Source organism: Clarias gariepinus, chromosome 9 (assembly GCF_024256425.1).
Source record: "Clarias gariepinus isolate MV-2021 ecotype Netherlands chromosome 9, CGAR_prim_01v2, whole genome shotgun sequence".
Lineage (NCBI taxonomy): Eukaryota > Metazoa > Chordata > Actinopteri > Siluriformes > Clariidae > Clarias > Clarias gariepinus.
The window spans coordinates 4802595-4810600 of NC_071108.1; positions in this window are offsets into that span (position 1 = coordinate 4802595).

Here is an 8006-nt window from a genome sequence, read left to right on the forward strand (position 1 = left end):
CATACAAACTGTGTAGATAGATAGATACAGACAGACAGACAGACAGACACATGCACTGACGTGACCGCTGGTTATGATTTTTCTTTGTAGTTGTTATAACGTTAACATTTTCTTTGCTTAAATTTTCTGTGCATTTGCTAGTGTAGCTAGCTCTCCTGCTGTTCACCACAAATGTTTTATATATATATAATATGAGTGAGGGAGTTTATATATATATATATATATATATATTAACATCAAAGTGTGTTCCATGAAGAAGTAATATTTATCAGTATGTATTCATTTATTTACTAAATAATACATTTAACAACTGAAATCATGTCTTATAAATAATCAAATGATAAAACCTGAGTGATATCAATTTGTTTTAGGAGAACCTATCCAATACAATACATACTTATATTCCGTGTATGACATCACAATATAATTTGCATGTCCACTGAAACAAAGTCCGAAATTACCATATCAATATCAGTGTGTTCCATGAAGAAGGAATATCTCTATTATTATTTATTAATTAATTTACTAAATAATACATTTTACAATTGGGGTGATATCTAATACTGTTATCTAAAGAAAATCCTCTCTTTTTAGGTGTTTAACCTAAGTGACTTCAAGTCATTTCAGGAGAAGTGTGTCATTACAAATGAATTTGTATGATCACTGAAACAAAGTTCAAAATTAGCATATCAATGTATGTTTCACGAAGAAGGAATATCTACAAATGAATTGAACATGTAGTTTCGTTTTTCACCATCAAGACTGGCCTAAAAAATCTGGTTCCATATACACAAATATATCGATACAGAATATACAAAAACAAATGTTCTTAGAAATCTTTTAAAACTCAGATGGCACATATTCATGCCTGCACCACAATGAACGATTTTAAAAAACCTAATTGCTTATATAGAAGTTCTGCAGTGTGGGTCAACAGAGGAGGCTTCAGACATCAAGCTGTCCTTTTAGGTTTTCGGATGTCAGGTAAAACCAAAGTTATTATTGGTTTTAACATGGCAGAATATGAAAATATGAAAATGACGGTGCAAAAATGTTAATCTTACAAAATGCTCATATTTTTTATCATTTTTAAACAAAGGAAAACACCCATAAAATCACATAACTAACTATATGTATTGTTGCTTTTCCTTTGCCTGCGTGACTCATTCTTACATTTTTTGCTCAGTCATGTTTGTATAGTTGGTAAAAATAAAATAAAATTCAGTTCCTCATATCTGCTAGGTTGTGCTGAAAAAAAGGATACGTTACTCTATATTGCACAATCCCGACCCCTATACTTATTAAAACATAGTCAAAAAAAAAAAGGGCAAAAAATGCTTTTGCCTTTAAGAGCTCCGAGTATACATGTCAGCAAAATTTCTTATTGATGTTGTTACACCCAGATATGATTTCTGGCTTATTCTGATACACATCAAAAACTCCAAAGAGAAAGGTTGCCTAGTGTTAGGTCTGGTTTTATTTGATCTTCTGTTGTTAGCTGCTGAAAGTCATCTCCGTGTAAACTAAAAATATAAAATAAAAACAAAATTAAAAAATTTCTAATTTCATATTGGGAAAAATGCCAATAGATCCAGAATATTATATCTATCTATCTATATATATTTTACACAGGAAGGAAACTATTGAAGATAAACTGTTTCAGTCATTTGATGCCGTGCTGTGACCTTGCCCCTTTTTGGATCAGTACCAAAATCTATTAAATTGAGACGGATGTGTTTTTTCTGCAAGTTGGCAACACGTTATCCATTGATTTTCAAGGATAAGGCGTTCCACTTGCTGAAACTGCAGTGGGCTCTGAGCACCATGGCCAGCATTGTTATTCACAGACACATCTTTAGATATACTAAATTATTATAATTATATTATATAATTGGCACTTTAAATTGTGTGTATATATATATATATATATATATCACATTATCTATACCTAGAAAGATATCATTGAACCATCAAATTTGTTAGAAGAAATGTGGCTAAAGAAAAAAAATCATGAATGGAAATCACTTAAACATTTCCATGGTTAAAAAATCAAGTAAAAACAAGAGCTATGTTTAATAATGAAAGTAAGAGCATTTCCATAAACCGTGCACAAACACACAACTCCCAGGATTGTAACTAAACAGAAAAAAAAAAAAAACATTGTTGGTGAGACTAATCAGAAAATTTTTTTTACTAGAGGGCATAAATATTACACTTTGGAGCAATGAAGCTGGTCATGTGGTCTGATGAGTTTAGATTGCCCCTATACAAGAAGGATGGGCGCGTCAGGGTAAAAAGAGAAGCTCCTGTATAGGCTTTTGGATGCATTTTTTTTTTACCTTTCTGGTGTCCAAGCATGAGTGAAACCCTGGAAAAAATTCATTAATTAGGATTATATAAAGAAATAAATATAGCTTTTATTCTGTTATTTTTACTCTATTATTCTGCACAATTACATTAGTCCTGGTTGCACCTTGTGTGTGTATGTGTATAGCATAGCTGACTATCTCTTTTTGAATTATTACTATTTAACTACTTTGACAGAATATTATACGTTGAGATTTACTATCTGTACCATTAACTAGTAGAGCAATCTTTTAATAAACCTTGTTGATCGTAACTACATGATCGTAACCAAGAGGTAAAAATCAATATCACACAGGGCCTGCTGTATAATAGACAAAAATATTATAATAATACATAACACATACATACATTTAAGTTAAAAGTATGCCTTCATTATACTGTAATGTTTCAGATTGGAACACTTTGGTCTTTAAAAAAAAGTATGAGTGTGTGTACATATAAATGAGACATATTTATGGTTAATTTCAACAATACAATGCTTGTGTTTTAAAAGAGCAATCTCGTCCTGGTCGAGTAGTGGCTTCTTGTCTTGCTCCAGTCTGGAGCTTAAGATCCGGGCTGCACCTGGACACAAACTGGAACAAACAGATTTACATTTATTGCTTACTTACAGCATTGTGTACACTAGTGTTTTAGAGCAAACTACTCCTTTAAGACTGTTCGTTCAAATAATCATCAGGACCATCGTTTGCCGAGTCAGACTCGTGAGACTGGGATTAAACCGAATCCTCCTTTATCCATTGTTATTTCATCAAACAGTATTTAAGCTCAGGGTGTACAGGGAGAGGCTGGAGAAAGCCAGAAAGTCATTAAATTAACCCTAAAGCTGTACAGATATCCAGAACAGTAGAGGTAAGTAAGGTCCTAGGTTACAGGTTTCTTTCTATGCTTGTGCTTTTTCTCTACATCGAATTCTTTTTTAATGAACCTATTATAAATCACATTTTTTTTCAGCATTTGCAGGATGCTGATCAGACAATAAAACCTACCTTCCAAACTCGCAGAATGCTGGATGTACAGTAGCCTCTGGTCTGTAATCCTTCCAGGAGTTTCTCAGTGTTTGATCCACGACACAATTTCATAGAGTATAAAATAAAATAAAATACCCAAGAGATTATATCCTTAGATTTAATTTAGAAAAAAAATTATATTAGACTAAGTATTTTTTTAGGTTGTAATCCCGAATTGTCCATTCACAGGATAAAACATTTCTATTATAAATATAACTTATATAGCAAATGACGATAAGAAAAAAAAATTACAATAAAAATGGCTTTGGAAAAAGTGGTCTTATGATTTTTTTAATATACAATGGAAACTTGGATTACGAGCATAATTCATTTCGTAAGCGGACTCGTATCGTAAAAATTGTGAAATTAAATTGTCCCATAAAAAATGATGGAAACCCAAATTATTCGTTCCACAGCCCAAAAAAATAAATACATACAAATAATTAACACAAAATATTAAGTAAAAATAAAACAAATTAACCTGCACTTTACCTTTAAAAAGACCTTAACCTTTTCTGTGTAGAGCAGAGAGAAAGAGTGTTTGTGTGTGTGTCTGTGAAGGGGAAAGTAGGAGGGGTCTGTGTGTGTGGGGGGGGGGCATGGTGTCCAATGCCGCACACGCACACAGACACAAAGAGCAGCCTTGAGCAGAGAGAGAAAGTGGATCTTTTTTTAAAAAATGTTTTCTCCTGATTTTCTCCTTAAATAAATCGTGTCCAATTCCTCCCCGTCACTAGGTGGCTCCCACATTAAGGCTACTATTACCACTTAGTTGGGAGGGCCGAAGACTATCACGTGTTTCCTTCGAACCACATGACACCAGCCAATCGCATCTTTTCAAACTGCTCGCCGGCGTAACACACTCGGAGAAAAAAGCTATCCCCCCCTTCTGCGTGCACGAGCATACAGACACCCCTGATTGGCTGTGGAGCCGTGATTAATGTGGGAGCACAAAGTACTTCTCATCTCAAGCAGCTCTCTCTGGACCTCCAGCTGTGAGAGGCAACAGCATCACCCGGGAATTGAACCAGCAATCTCAGGAGGATAGGATGAGCACTTTACCACTGCGCCATGAAATATGTTTTACGCACACACACACACGTGGTCACAGTGTTATAGTAAACAGTACATGCGTGCACGGATGTTGATTATACCAGTAAGAGACGCGCACTAAGACACAGCAGGAGAGACGATTACCCACAATTCCGCAGCGCAAGAGAGAGAAAAACCATTAGCTCAGTTGTGATCACGTGATGCTCGTCGTCAAAACAAAAAATGCATGCGTGATACATAATACTCGGTACTCGTAAACCAAGACTTGTTCGCTTTTCAAGTCACTCGTCTTGTGTCTAGCGGTTAAAAGCAGAATGTACAGAACACCTTGGAAATGACTACAGCATAATTAGCAGACACTGAGAAAGCACTGATCGTATCTTGCTGAATGATTTCAGATCCGTATTGAGCTGTCTGACTCTCCTGAGGGACGGCACTTCAATTCAGCGCCTTGAGTATTCTTGAATCAAGTTTATTAAAAGGAGGCAAAGTACTTAAGATAGCTTTAAATGTTTCAAAAGGGTTTTCACAAAATTCTAGCTTAGAAGTTTCAATGATTCAGGGAGTGGACATGGAGTAAAACATGTATAAAGCTTTATGCATGAAGTAATCTTAAAAAATGTTTTTTTTATTTTTTATTCAGAACTAGAAATATGGTATTTTTAAAGTATGAGAAAAGTGTAAAAGAAAGAAAGGATATTCAAGTTTCTATTCAAGAATATATTCTATTTCTAGGTCACAAAAAGGTCAGATTTATTATTTTATTCTTTTAAATCTTCTCTCTTCCACTCTTGAGCCACATGTTGAGATGACAGAACTGGTCAAACATCAGGTTTCGGCACGACTGCACGAATGTTTGGAAGTATTTTTACGTTTCCCTCAGGATGTTTCTGATGGAATGAAAATTTGAGTTCGGTAGATAATTAGCAATCAATTTCCCACCAGACCTCTGGATGGCCCTGTATAATCCATTTTTACTTTCAATTCATGCAAAATAATTTTTTTTTAAAGAATACATTTGCAAGAGACCTTAGATTCCTCAGCGCCCCGGGGGGCAGGTGAAAGAAATGTTTTAGACAAGCAGAAGGTAAATGTTGTTTACTGTTGTGTATCTGTTACATACGGCAAACAAATAATACAGTAACACAGTACTATAAAAGTAGACACAAACTATACTTTTTTTTCACTTTCAGGAAGGCAAGGACTTAGAGCTTGGCAAAATGGTGAGAGGAACCACTGACACCTAGGCTGTAGGACTGTTTGGTTAAAATAATATACCTTTAAGATACATATAGTACTACCCATCCCTTTTTTTTATTTCAAACTAAATCAGAACAAAGGAAAAAATAAAACACTTCAGACAACGGTTAAAAAAAATACATACATACTAAAACAAACCAAAAAAGAAGAAATTAATTCATTAACGGGTGTCCTGCCAGGAAACATACTTTAATAAAGTGCAGGTCTTTAATTCATCATCACATCAGTCATGGATGTACTATTCCTTTTTCCTTTCATAAAATGCAAAACGGCGCTTGGAAGATACCATTTGAGGCAGGCGTTTATATATATATATATAAAGAAGATTAACTTCCCATGTTAAAATGGAGAACATTTCCCAACTGATACACTTCATCCAACAGGAGACACATTCAACGTAATAATAGTAATAATAATAATAATATTCTATTACCTTCTACACAGTCAATATTGCCCAGGTACATTTGTCCTAATTTATTCCAAAGGTGGTTTTTCCTGTTTACGAAAAAAATAAAACAAGACAAACAGATCATCAGTCTCTATAAATCCTCGACACAGCCAAAGCACTGAATACCAACGAGAGGCAAAAACACAGGACTCAGGAATAAAAATACAACTACCGTATAAAGTTCTATTACTGAAACTTCAAGGCACAAGACTATGTTAAATAGACCATGAATGTTCTACCGATGAAGACTCAAAGCTGAATGTGTGGTTTTATTCGACCTTAGTTCTCCGTCCGCGTATTATCTCAAGTGCTATAAGTGAATTTGTATTTCAGGCATTCCTTATAATTCAGCTTTAACCTTGTTTCTGTTATTTTTTTTATTTTTATTATTTTTTTTTTCAAATATATAACATCGTACACAATCTAAAGACGCAAAAAAACAGACAAAATAATAATAATAATAATAATAATAAAATAATAAACAAAAGCAAATAAGGTCTACTAAATATAACTATTGCTCTTAAAGGTGAAATAGGCTACTCCTAACATTGGCTTCTTTTTTTAAAAAAAATAATAAAATGAAAGGATATCACTAAAATCATATCACAGATAATAATAATAATAATAATTTAGTCGGAATAGGTATGCCACGGCATCGGGGACATCTGAAGTAGGAACAGCTTTAGGAACAGCCCATGCGGAACCGCCGTCTTGGATCTGAGAACTGGAATTAAAAAAAAAAAATTTAAAAAACCTGAAGAACGTAAAAACTATTCTTGTCCAACTTGACAATTTTTTTTTACTGTTTTTTTTATTCTGTTTTTTTGTTGTTTTTTTTGTTCTGTGTCCATTTTTATTTAGTTTTTTTTTCTGTTTAAACCGAAGTGCACAAACATACAAGTGACCTTGTAGTTTCGCCAGAGTGAGTGAGTGAGTGAGAGAATCCTGCGCTCAGACTTTTTGGCCGGCTCTCAGAGAGGAGTGTTCCAGAGAACAAAAAAAATAAATAAAAAACTAACCGAAACATCGTTACGAGGATTAGTAAAGAAGGGCAAGCAATGTACTAACTTCTAATGGCAATCATGCATATTGATACATGTTCACGTACATAGCATGTCGGTTTTGGCTACAGGGACACGAGGACATTCCATAGCATATTTGTCTGCCAGAGGCACAAAAACAGATAGAATAAAAATCCTTTCACGTTCTCTTATAGGACTCCTGTTTATGTGTGTGTGGTGGTGTTTTTTTTTTTCTTTTTTGACAGTGGGCATTAAGTGCTACAAAAAATAAATAAATAAATAAAAAATAAATCATCACTGTGTAAGTGGACAGTTACATGGATACATCATCTTTATGGACACACAATGAGCAGTTGATGAAAAATGATAAAATGGTACAGTTAGGATTAATGAAGATTCTGTTTTTCTTTAAAAAAAAAAAAAAAAAAAAGACCAATCAGCCCGTCTTGATTAAACCTCTTCTTGTTGTTTTTTTTTCTTCATTTTTAAATGTATATCAAAGGCCACCTTGGTCAGATTCCCGAAATGAAGGCACTGCCCGTACTGTGGCAGATCGCTCTCTCTCTCTCTCTCTCTCACACACACACACACACACACACACACACACACAAACAAACACACACACAGACAGCGCTGTAGATATTTACACATTATTTACCGTTTTCTTCATCCTTGCTCGACACCGTCGTCCTCAAGCCTCCTCTCTCTTGATTAGTCAGACCAGGGACATCATGTACACACACCTCATATACAGTATAGTACTGTAGGTCACGTGCGTCATAGTCCACTGGTTAAGATCTCTATTCCAGCAGATCGCATGGACTCGACATCCTCGACATTTATTTA